General features: G+C 40.1%; 1 non-coding gene across 1 annotated transcript; it reads right to left on the bottom strand.

Moving 5' to 3' along the window:
* Positions 1 to 7066: 7066 nt before the first annotated feature.
* Positions 7067 to 7257, bottom strand: LOC120731402. The gene has a single exon (XR_005695341.1). It is a non-coding gene; the product is annotated as a U2 spliceosomal RNA (small nuclear RNA).
* Between the last annotated feature and the right edge of the window lie 3185 nt (positions 7258 to 10442).

Below are 10442 nucleotides of genomic sequence, written 5' to 3'. Positions count from 1 at the left end.
ACACCTTATGAGATTAGATTCACCAATTATGTAACATACCTATACACATTTTAATATCATATATAAGAAAGCTTTACAGAATCATTTGCACACACACACAGTTACCTCCTAGATCCTCCTTTCATTTAAAAATACAACAAGAAGGACATGAAATCACTTCTTGGGACTTCTTTGAATGTCGCACATTCCCAGGTTTATGAAAACGGTGTGTTTTATGTGGTATGGCACTAGTTGCCAGGTAACACAGATGGGATCAAGTTACTGAACTGAGCACTGGTTCACTATCAGGAGATAAATATACTGCGGTTATTGCGGCAAGTAATCAAATTTAAGTTTCTGTTACATATTTTGACACAAAGTTTGTTATCAGTGCTGATCCAGTATAAATGTAATGATTGTCCAGTGTCTGCTCTATAATTGGCCTCCAGTAAGGTCATGTTTTTGGCAGAGTTTGCATGCGTAATCTGTAAACATGATAGCACAAAGAGTTTTGAATGAATTCTATGGGCTCAAAATGTGGTCATAAATATTTTGTACTTGTAAATCAGTTTTGTATGTGTAAAAAGAATTTGTGTGTGTAAAAAAGATTTGTGCGTGCGTAAAAAAGATTTGTATGTGTAAAAAAGATTTGTGTGCGTAAAAAAGATTTGTGCGTGCGTAAAAAAGATTTGTGTATGTGTAAAAAGATTTGTGTGTGGACTTAGCCAAAAAAAACCCTGCAAGTTACAACTACGAATTTTGACCCTATTTTTCTTCCTTTCATCTGATTGGTCAATGTCATCCAATCAGAGAACAGATGGGTTTGGCTGTCGGAGGGGCGCTTTTTTTGAACTGCAGGTCTTTGAAGTGAATAAATGCCCTTTTACATGCCAACCCAGCGTTTTCCTTCATCACCACGAAGGAAAACAGTCTGTGGTCGTCCGAGTTTGGTGATTTTTGTGTCACAGGACTACGTGTTTAATACAGGGACTTCCACAGCCTTTTCAACAGCGCTGCGGACGCAGGGGGGCAGTGTTTTGGAAATGACAGTCTTCATTACAAAGCTTTCTTCGTTATGAATTAGCATACATGTTTTTATTGGACATTTGAAGAACTAGCAAAAAACCCCCACAAACTCTTGTAGAGGACATAAAGTCAGAGATAGAAACGACAAGGAGCAGGTGCATCTAGTACAGGTAGAGCTGCTGCAAAAACTCACAGAGCCCAGCAGCCAGCAACAAATTCTGGATCCTTTGCTTTTAGTTAGCAGTTAGCATTAGCAGCACATCCTGCGTCTGATGTGAAAGGACTTTTATGCTGCTCACTGTGACTCACAGCAATGGTCCCGGGTCAGCCCTGACGTTGTGTTAAACTAATCCTAAAGTAATAATAGTATTTCTAACCACTGATATACCACAACTTTATCCTTTCAACAGCTGCTGAAAGTAAGGGGACCTAACTGCTATCGGATATTTATATAGAGATCCTCCAGCTTCAAACTGTATTACCCTTCAAGGACCTGCAGTTCAAAAAAGCGCCCCTCCGACAGCCAAACCCATCTGTTCTCTGATTGGATTGTTTAATTTGTGATTGACATGACATTGACCAATCAGCTTAGAGGAAGAAAAATAGGGTCAAAATTCGTAGTTGTAACTTGCAGGGTTTTTTTTGAGTAAGTCCACACACAAATCTTTTTTACACATACAAATCTTTTTTACGCAAGCACAAATTTTTTTTACACATACAAATCTTTTTTACAAGTACAAAACCGATTTACAAGTACAACATATTTATGACCACATTTTGAGCCCATAGAATTCTTCTAAAACCTATTAGAGGTGTAGAGTGGGATCATGTAAACAGTCCATTAAAATTTGACCTCCATGCCCTAAGGTCTCCAAGGTCAACTTAATGATTTATTGGTCAACAACTGACAAAAAACTAACTAAATGTGGTATTTATTGTCAACATACAGAAAGCACAGTATAAAGATTTAGTTAATTTAATAAATGTGACTTCTGACCTCTCCTTCAAGCTCAAAGAGAATAATGTTATATAGAGGTATTTAAAATACATTTCTTACTACCATTGTTTGTATTAACAACAGACAGGCATACTGGGAATGATATAGATGATATAGAATGATTTTTAAAATTTCTTTCAAATTGCATTTAGCAAATGATATTAGAGGTTTTGTCTTGATCTTAATCTTTAACAAAAAAATTCCACCAGTGGTGGAGGAAGCGCTCTGATCATTCAGTAAAATTACAGCGAGCACACAGTAAAAACACCTTAAACTGTTACTTAAGGTAGAGAGTAAGTCTTACTCAAGCATGAAAATGCATTTACGTTAAAAGTAAAATTACTTGGAAATTAGAGCAGGATAAAGATTAGAATAAAATGGTACATTAGGCTTTAGGCTTGAATCTCTTAAATGCACCAGACCAATTACACTGGGCTGCACTGAAGTCAGGGTAAAATCTGAAGATGTGATCTCAGTACTGGAGTTTATGTTGCACAGCATGACCTTTGTCTTTGTAACCAGGATTGGGAGCAGCTCTACCTGCAGGTGTAGGGACAAGACAAAAGCGGACACTCTGAAGTGAAGGGCTCATGATTTCAGTTGTCATTTGAGAAAGAAATATTGGTGAATACTAGATCGCTGAGTAATAAAACTTTTATTTTAAGGGATTTATTTATGACCCAAGGACTGGATTTCCTCTGTATAACTGAGACATGGTTGAGGGCCGGTGAGTCCAGCGCTTTCACAGATCTCTTACCTGATGACTGCTGCTTTTTAAACTCTCTTTGAATATCAGGCAGAGGAGGAGGACTAGCAGTATAAATGTAAACCACTGCCATTATCAACCTCACCTAGTAGCTTTGAACTGAGCATGTTTGAGCTAGGTCACTCTCACACAGTGCTCTGTGCTGTGGTTTACAGACCCCCAAAATACAATAAGAACTTCTTAAATTACTTTTCTGATCTGTTGGCTGAAATTATGCCAAAATATGATCATGTCCTTATTATTGGGGACTTCAATATTCATGTGTGCTGCCCTGACAAGCCAATGGCAAAGGACTTTTTAAATCTTATAGACTCTTTTGATCTTGTGCAACCTGTGTCTGTGCCTACACAAAAATATGGGCACACGTTGGATCTTGTTTTAACTCACAATTTACCTGTCTCTAACTTAGAGGTTTGTGATGTTGTATGGTCAGACCATAGGCCTGTCTTGTTTGAGGTTTTCCTTCCTTGTACCAAAGTTAATCTTCCTCCTGTTGCTGCTAGGAGCTGTCGTATTTTTAACCCTTCCTCTGCTGGACAGTTCTCTATTGTTTTTAATCAGAACGGCGGCCTTCCTGATTTCATATGCAATGATACAGAAGAGCTGAGTACGTGGTTTTACTCTGTCTGCCAAACTGCTTTAGATTCAGTGGCCCCCTTTAAGCTTAGGCAAGTAAAAGCCAAACCTGAACCCTGGCTGAATGAAGACACCCGGGCTGCCAGAAGAAAGTGTAAGAGAGCTGAACGTAAATGGAAGAAGGATCAACTTCAGGTGTCATACCAAATGTGACAAGACTACTGGAATTCTTACCAGAAAACTGTAAAAGATGCTAAGAGGAAACATTTTGCTGCTATTATTCAGGCAAATTGTCGTAAGCCTCATGTCTTATTTAAGACTATTGACATGGTCCTTCATGCTCCACAGACTGCTGGTGTCGAGTCCTCTCAGGAAATTTGTGAAAACTTCCTACACTTTTTTATTGATAAAGTGCTATCTGTCAAAGCGCAGACTTCCCAGTCCGTTCTCGACCCTTCTACCCCTGTCCCTAGTTCTGCTGTCTTTGACAGGTTCGAGCCAGTTTCCTTGCTCTGCCTGCAGGAGTTGGTTGCTCACATGAAGCCCTCAGGTTCCCCTTATGATGCTCTCCCTCCTTGATTTTTCAAAGAGGTTTTTCTCACTATAGCATCAGCTGTACAATCCATTGTAAATAGTAGTCTGTCCTCTGGTGTTGTACCTGTCAATCTCAAACATGCAGTGATTCAGCCTCTACTCAAGAAACCTGCTCTTCATCCTGATATTATTGCGAATTACAGACCTATTTCCAAACTGCCTTTTATCTCAAAGATTCTTGAAAAGGTAGTTTACAAGCAATTAATGTCCTTCCTAGAAGAACACGGTATTTTAGAAGTTTTCCAATCTGGTTTTAAAGCTTTACATAGTACCGAATCTGCCCTTTTAAGAGTTTTTAATGATGTGTTTTTGGCAAATGACTCAGGTGACTGTGTTATTATTGTGCTGTTAGATTTAACTGCTGCTTTTGATACAGTGGATCATAATATTTTAATTTCCCGTTTAGAGCAGTTGGTGGGTATGCGGAGTACCGCACTGCAGTGGCTCAGATCCTATTTGGCAGAGCGAACTTTCTCTGTGAAACTAGGGGAGTTTGTATCCTCTGCTGCTTCTCTTCAATGTGGGGTCCCACAGGGTTCAGTTTTAGGCCCGCTTCTTTTCTCTCTATATCTCCTACCCCTTGGGTCTATTTTCAGGAAACATGGGATTTCTTTCCACTGCTACGCCGATGACTCCCAGATTTATTTCCCACTTAAAAAGATAAATGGCTTCTCAGTAGACCCGCTGCTCAGATGCCTTGATGGCTTTGAACTTTTTACATTTTAATCAACAGAAAACAGAAGTGATGGTTTTTGGTGGCGCTTCTGAGGCCACTATTATAGATCTTGGTTCACTGGCACAGTATGTTAAACCAGTCATCACTAATCTGGGAGTTAAAATAGAGGCAAATTTTAAACTTGAAAGCCAGGTCAGAGCTGTTGTAAGATCTAGCTTTTTTCATTTGAGGGAATTAGCCAAAATAAAGCCTATCTTATCGAAACAGCATTTTGAGACAGTAATCCATGCCTTTGTTATTTCTAGGCTGGATTATTGTAACGCACTTTATTTTGGGGTTAGTGATGCGTCCATTAGGCGCCTGCAGGTTGTGCAAAATGCTGCAGCACGTCTTTTAACTGGAACAAAAAAGTTTGAGCACATTACCCCAATTTTAATTTCACTCCACTGGCTACCTGTACATTTTAGGATTGTTTTTAAAATTCTCTTATTTGCTTTTAAATCTCTTAATGGCCTGCCCCCCCCCCCCCTACCTCTCGGAGCTACTACAACCATATACACCTGCCCGTTCCCTTAGGTCCGCCAATCAGCAGCTCCTTAAGGTACCGAAAACTAAGTATAAATTTAAAGGTGATCATGCTTTTGCTGTAGTTGCTCCAAAGTTGTGGAATGATCTACCCTTGCATGTTAGGCAGGCCTCTTCTCTCTCTGAATTTAAAAGTCTTCTTAAAACATATTTATTCGCTGAAGCCTTTGGCATTGATTAGAGGGGTTGACTCAATTTGTTTTAACATGTTTCAATTTATTTTAGTTTTTTAGTTATTTATTTTATCTTATCTCATTTTAATTTTCTTTACTTATGCTATTAGCATGTACAGCACTTTGTGAACTCTGGTTTTATGTTAAAGTGCTTTATAAATAAAGGTGGTATGGTATGGTATGGTAAAGAAATAAGGCAGGTCTCAGTACTGTAAGCACAACTCCAGTATGGCACTTCCATAAGTTTAAATGGTTTTGTTTGGCATCACTCGTTTTGTTTTACCAGTTTTACCAGACTGTCAAAGCAGACAAAGACAGAAATCAGGACATAAAGACACTGGTTTCATTCGAAGAATAATTAATCTTTGACAGACTGAAGTTGTTGTCAGAGGGTCTTTTACATCTTGGTGAAAGCAGAGCAGCTCGTCTTTCTCAGTCTAGTCATGACCACCCTATTATTTTCCCCAGTACAAACTAAGGCCTCCTCAGTTCAATTCATTGGCTTTGTTTTAATGTCAATTCATGATTATTATGCCAGGTCACAAAGGCAGCAGCACAAAGAAACCCAGACCCACCCATTAGAAGGTTTCTCCCTGTTAAAGGGAGATTTTCTTTTCCACTCTCGCCAAGTGGCTGCTCATAGAGGGCCGTCTGATTGTTGATGTTTTCTCTGTATTTTTGTTTCTGCTTATTGTTTTTGCCAGGCAACAAGTAGGAAATATCAGAGTTAATAAGAACGGAAACAACTACTGCTGCTTAGCTGTACTACTTTGGAAATGATAAGACTCTGGACTCAAAGGCAAATGTTTCCTTTAAAGCGTGAATACCAGGAATATATTGTAATCAGACAACTTGGTCTTTAACAGCAAGAGACTATCTTGTGCTTCTTGATGTTTATTGGTTGTTGGCAACACAACCACAGACAGTATATAAAATATGGATGTAGGTTCTGAAATGTAAAGCCAACATACAAGTGCCTTAAAGTTGGATTATTTTAATGGTTACCAGTGAAATGTGTGAATTCATCAGGAAGCAAGGTCCAAAGAGAGCAGAAAACCTACAGAGCTCTGTCACTCTCTGGTGGTCGACAGGGGGATAACTACACTGTGAGCTTTATCACGCTCAGTGCTGTGCAGAGCATTAATCAAATTTTTACCAAGATGGCAAAAAGAAGAGTTAAACCTATTAACCTATTTCAGTATGAGTCCTCTGTGGATGAAGAACAGGATGCGCTGTTTACACTTCAGTTAGGAAAGCTCTGTCGGTCTCTACTGGAAAACAGAGGCAAGTGCCGGCTTTAACTCTGAGCTGTGAACACACGGTTGTATTTTCATTAGAACTTTTTCAAATAATGTAACTGTAATTTAAAATTTATTTTTTTGTTATTTCTACAGTAAAGTTCACGCTTTGGCCATTTTTCTGTGCCATAATTTGGTTTTCTTAGAACAATCACACTCATAAGTGGAAAAAAGTGTTCTTTCTCCACGTTTCTCACATCAAAATAAACCAGACTTTCAAAATTTACTGACATCAGTTGTGCATACATTGTTTTGTTTTGAAAAATTTCCACACAAAGGGATCAAAAAGGGTACATTATTTATTCGCTGCAAATAATCCAAAATTAATTTGAGCTTTGAACTAAGTACCCTGAAAACGCAGTCGTAGCCATCATATTAACTTTGAACATAATAAGGGGTGGGTGCACCGTTCTTGGAAGTACTGCAATACCAAGTCGATGCGTGGAGTGGACGGAACAAGCCCCTATTCCATCTCCCTGTTCCAAAAATCAATTTAATATATGGTCCCCGGGTAGGGGACGTATCAGATATTAAACTGATAAGAACAGATACTACACTTGATCTTAGCCAAAAGGCCGAGAAGCGATGTCGCATTCGGCTCGGAGGAAACGGCCTGGTTCCCAGCGCCGTCTCTCTGACTCATGGTTTGGAAGCTGAACTGCTGATATTCTGTACTGAATTATCACACAAACAAGAGCAACTATGTTCCCTCACACATCTTATATCGCTGGGTTTGTGTTGCGGTAAATTTAACTTGCGAGCATTTATAACACAAAAGTTATTGCGGCTTCCTGGACACGTGACACGCTTTGATCCAATAGAAAGACCAACACAAATATCACAAATATTTCCACTACATACACGCTAATTATAAATACACGCAATTTATTTATCCATTATAAAGTCTTTAGACTTTACTCAATGAAGCGGAGTGAAACCTGGGATGAATAAGGTGTTTTACAGATCAACTCATAATAAATATACGTTTTGTAGAGCCCCCTAGTGAAGAGGAGGGTAAACTGCACCACACTCAGAAACTGGTCTAGCAAGACTCGGGAGCTGGCCGGACTGAATTAAATGACACGGTCCTGGCTCAAGGTCTTCGTATTTACAGATAAATTTACAAATTTATTTACAAATAAATAAATGAATGAAATGCGGTTTAAATTATAACATTGAGAAGAGTCCAGTTGACTGACGGTGACAGATATGAGAGCCAAAACAGAATTAAAGCGGGGGCAATGAACTGACATTCAGTTAGCTGGAACACCTCTCTCTCAGTCAATGTGGGAATAAACAGTTCTGTCTATGAAGAAGTCAGTAACTAATACTGGAAGCTGTGCGGCCACCTCACCTTGACGAGAATTTCGTGTATGAGTACGTGTCAGTTTACCTGAAGAGTAGCTAGTTAGCTAGCTAAATTGACCAGACAACTGTGGACGGGAATTTCCGGCCCGGTAAAACTTGCTGTCAAAACTGCAGTCAATAAAATCAAAATTATCTCAAAAAAAGCAAACTTGAAATTTCGAGTTCTTAAGTCAGTTTTCAAAGATAACCCACCCTTTTTTATTATTATTGTTTTGTATTATTATTATTATGATATTACAGAGACGGAAACACGCTTCCACAGACAACAAAAACCTAGCTCCTTGCCCTACTATTATCTAAACATTTAAAATGATAAGGGCCATATTAACTTAGCCATGTCTGCTGCTATGTCTTCGGCCATTTGAAGGTCACATGTTTCTAACGGTCATGCGCAAAGTCGTGAGAGCGTTTGCATTGGTATGCAAGAAGCGCACAGTTTTTGACTTCATGACTAAAGCCCGTTAATTTTGCATTTATTTTTGAGAAGTATTTGTTCATAAACAAGATAGAAAATCGATTTAAGAGACTAAATTTAAAAAAAAAAAATCAACAACATGTCATATTACAATAACTCTTAAACAGAACTTAATAAATAATTTAAAAACTATCTCCAAAAGTTGATTCTGTTCATCTGGACGTAGCGTTTTGTGGGTGAAACGTTTCGTCACTCATCCAAGTGACTTCTTCAGTCTCAGCTGACTGTTTCCCCAATCGTATAAACAGTACATTTGCATAATGACTGAGGGAGGGAACAATGGGCTGGGAGGTCAGTTTCTTAATCTTAATTATGCAAATTCTTATGACCATTGATCAACAACCACTGACCAAAACCCACTGATCAATGGCCATGAGTACCATTCACAGAGAGTTGGGGAATGGCTGCAATCACAGCATTGTAAGATGGCGAAAGATGTACCCTTAGGCCCCCTCCTCGATTCAGAGATGGTCTTTCCCTTTTCACGTAAATGGCCTCCTTGACTCCGCGCTCAAACCAGCGTTCCTCCCTGTCCAAGATGTGTACATCCTCATCCTTGAAAGAGTGTCCACTGGCCTGTAAATGTAAATAGACTGCAGAGTCCTGGCCTGACGAGCTAGCTCTTCTGTGCTGTGCCATCCGCTTCGCCAGAGGTTGTTTGGTTTCCCCGATGTATAAATCCTGGCAATCCTCCTGGCACTTAACAGCGTACACTATGTTACTCTGTTTGTGTCGGGGGACCCGATCCTTGGGGTGGACCTGTTAGGTTTTGTATTGTTGATTGTCATTTATGCTTAGAAATATTTAACCATATATGCTTAGAGGTGTATAATCAATTGTGTAGTGATAGGACTGTGATCTTTAGCAGGCTGCAAAGGCTTGGTGTGTATTCCACACTAGAATGCACACCCACATCCTGGGAGCACGAGAGAGGTCGTACCTTCTCTTATTGTTTTATGGTAGGATTAACGTAGTTGCATCTGTTCTAGTCTAAGTGCTTTTTGTTTAGATGAGCTGCAGGACTTCCTCACCGTGTTATCTAGGATGAACCATCTAGGGTGAGGGGGAGGCTACCCTCTTCCTGACCAAGGATGTTTGACCCTTTGATCAGCAGTACACACACACACACACACACACACACACACACACACACACACACACACACACACAGGCAAGGTACTCTTTGTGTGTATGTAGACGTCATATGTTAATGAACTTATGCATATTCATGTAACCTCAATAAAAGGGCAGTGGTACGGGAGAACGGACGAGAGCAACTGGGGTCAAGCGAAGGAACGGCGCCTGTCCGGTTCTCTCCCGTGCACGAGAAACATGAAGAAGCTTGCCTACTTGTGTCTTGCTTTGCAGTGTAATTATATTGTCTTCAACGTTCCAGCGGATGGGTTCAAGCTACAAACCTATCATTAATTGGTCCTTCGAGAGCCGGAGCCCTGGAGTCGGCATTCACCGAGGGGAGAAGAGGCACGTTGAAAGACTGACGTCAGCCAGGAAGTTCCTGTGGATTAACTGTCTGTCTTTTCTCCTCGATGAATGGCGATCGGCGGGATTCGATGCTGATATTACATGCTAAGCAACACCAAGTAAGTTTAAGTCTTTGCCACTGTGTGCGGCGAAGCACGCGACCACTGTGTGAGGTTGCGTTGAAATTCTTTATCACTGTGTGCGATAAAGCGCGTGATCATTGCGTTGTAAGTCTTTGCCACTGTGTGCGGCGGAGCACGCGGTCACTGTGTGAGACTGCGTTGTAAGTCTTTGCCACTGTGTGCGGCGAAGCGCGCAGTCACTGTGTGAGACTGCGTTGAGACAATAGGCCTAATTTTTCTTGGTTGTGAGGATATTTGTTGTTGTTGTGTGAGTGGTATTTGTGTGAGTGTGTGCGGAGCAGAACATGTGGTCTGTGACACCGAC

The sequence above is a fragment of the Simochromis diagramma genome, unplaced genomic scaffold (assembly GCF_900408965.1).
Source record: "Simochromis diagramma unplaced genomic scaffold, fSimDia1.1 OVJJ01000343.1, whole genome shotgun sequence".
Taxonomy (NCBI): Eukaryota; Metazoa; Chordata; class Actinopteri; order Cichliformes; family Cichlidae; genus Simochromis; species Simochromis diagramma.
Note: the sequence above shows the minus strand (reverse complement) of the source record. Positions and strands in the feature narration are given on the sequence as shown.